Consider the following 2658-nt stretch of genomic DNA (forward strand, 5'->3'; position numbering starts at 1 on the left):
ACAATGTATTGGCCAGACCGTTGCCGGACTTGGTTCTTCGGGGCTGGCGGAACCTTGGACCCTGTAACAGGGAAGTGCCAGTGGACGGACGAGCAACTGGAAATACCAGTCAAGAACTTCGACACTATATCGATGCAGCGCAGCGAGGGACATTCCTTCCATACAGGGAGAAGGACGAGCTCACAATGGCCCTTGGGAATCCTGAGCACCCTAGAAGGACACGAGGCACGCCAGGCTCCATTCCGTGGAAGGCTGGTTTTCCGAAGGCAGGGGTTACAAAACCCACGAGAGGAGCAAGAAACTGGAGCAGGACCAACTGCAGGCGCTGCACGAAAGGGTAATGGGGCTAGAGGATCGAGAAGAGGAATGAGAAGCAGCAGATCACAACAAACGACCTGCCGAAGCTTCCCCCAAAGCTACCCCGCCATCTCAGCGGAGAAGCAGCGTGGCTTCCACCGAGCTGCTTCAGCCGGAGCATGTCTTGACGGCTCCTGCCAGCTATCCCGTGGATGGTATCACGGAGTCTCGAAATTGCCACATTATGGCGCGATGGATGAATTTGAAGGTCAAGGCGGCTGTTGGCCAAGTTTATCCTAGTGGACCCGGCACAACTTATCACTACCAGCCGATTCCAGAAGGATATGCTAAGGTGATTGTGGATGAAATAACGGAGGGATTTGAGGACCTCCCGCTTCAGCACCCTAACGGTGAAGGGGAGACTAGGCTGGGTTGTGCTCTGAAGACTCCATGCCTATGGCGGAAGGAGCTCATCAACCTTCTGAACTGGACGCCTCCGCCTCCTCCTCCTCCTCCTCCGGCGAGTCAGGGCACTCCGCCTCCTCCACCGCCTCCTCCTCCGGCGAGTGTTGATCAGGGCACACATGGTGGCACTCCGCCTCCTTCTCTGGTGCGTGGCGGCACTCCGCCTCCTTCTCCGGCGTGTGGCGGTACTCCGCCTCCTTCTCCGGTGCATGGCGGCACTCCGCCTCCTTCTCCGCCTGCGCCGGTGCTCCCGAGCAGCCATCAGCCTCCTCCTTATCCACCTCGCCAGCAAGGGCGGAAGAGACCCGTCGCCGCGCCGGCTGCTCCGGCGCGTCGTACTCCTTCTCCTATGCCTTGTAAGCAAGCACAAAAGAAGACAGACGCCGCAGCCGATCCGTCTGCTCCGGCGTCTAGCAGCACAACCAGAGGCGGGAGGCAATACAAATACGGTCCATCTCTCAAGCCTCTAGAGAAGTTACCGTACGAGAGGTCCGAGGAGAAAAACGATACGATTGTGCGGACCCATGTGAAGGAGTTCTTTGAAGGGGTGAACGCAAAGAGACATCCACCTCCGGAGGAAAAGGTAGATCCGGTGAAAGCAAAGCGCACTATCGATGCCCTGAGGAAACCACCAAAGTCTCCGCCGACAAACCAACTATGAGCGCATTACTGAATAGACATATCTCCAAGCCCAGCGGTCGGGAACTACTGTCAGTGCTAAAATGTCAAAAGAACGAGCAAAGGGGGAAAAATTGCCCAGCTCGGCGAACAAGCACATCAATCATGCCCCCCGCTCAATGTGTGTAATGCTCCGGGACGGTGGCCAGTTATGGCAATCTTGAAGATTACCTGCCTGACGATGCACTTCCTGATTTCTTGGAGGTGGACGAACACAGATACGAGTACGGGAAGCCTCTCGTCAAAGATGAAAAATCTCTGACAACAATGATGCGAAGATTCCATAATTGGTACATGGAAACCTGCAGAGAGTCTGAGGGTACGAATGCTTTGTATCTGCATATTAAAGAGGAGCACGACCTCGTTACAAATGATCTGTTGACTATTCCATTTGATGAGTTCTTCGCGTTCTTCAATCAAAAGGCCCTCGATAAACTAATGGTCGTTTGCTACTGTCTGTAAGTACTATTTCTGTCATTAAGTCTCTATATATAGCTCGGCTTTTTCATTTCATGTATTTATAATTAATTATCCTCAATATATTATGCAGATTGAAGATCGTCGAGTGCAAAAAACAAGAAATTTATGATATTGGGTTCATTAACACAAATATCATGGATGAATTTCTGGTTAAAAAGGACATCAAAGAGGCCGAGGACAACGTGCTACAATCGTTGATCAAAAATCAAAACAAAGATACCATACTCTTTCCTTACAACGGCAAGTGAGTGTTACTGTCATGTGCATATTCGGTTCCCCTTATTACTCGAGCGAGGTTATAGTAATGTAATTGATGAGTTATGCATGTGTGCGCACGTACCACTATATTCTTCTGGAGATTAAGCTTGAGCGTGGACTAGTAACCATCTTAGACTCGAGACGGAAAGATCGCAAATCCTATGCGAACATGACTGAAATGCTCAGCAAGTAAGTTCAATCGATCATTATCGCACCATATCGGCAACTTTTTGTTCATTTCCTGATATCTCAAGTAATAATAATTATTTTCTTTGTCTTGCAGGATTTGGAAACAGTTCACCGCTCAAGCTCCGGGACTGCCGAAGGAGCTGCGATATACATACCCGAGAGTAAGTACTACTGGCTAGCTAGTTGCGTGCATCTCCCGTTGATTCTATAGCTATACTTTCATCAATGCCATTTATAATGCTTCATTACCAGTTTGATTGACCTCTATTTCTCCTAAAGTGCTTGTGGCAG

This window comes from Triticum dicoccoides, chromosome 6B (genome assembly GCF_002162155.2).
Source record: "Triticum dicoccoides isolate Atlit2015 ecotype Zavitan chromosome 6B, WEW_v2.0, whole genome shotgun sequence".
Lineage (NCBI taxonomy): Eukaryota > Viridiplantae > Streptophyta > Magnoliopsida > Poales > Poaceae > Triticum > Triticum dicoccoides.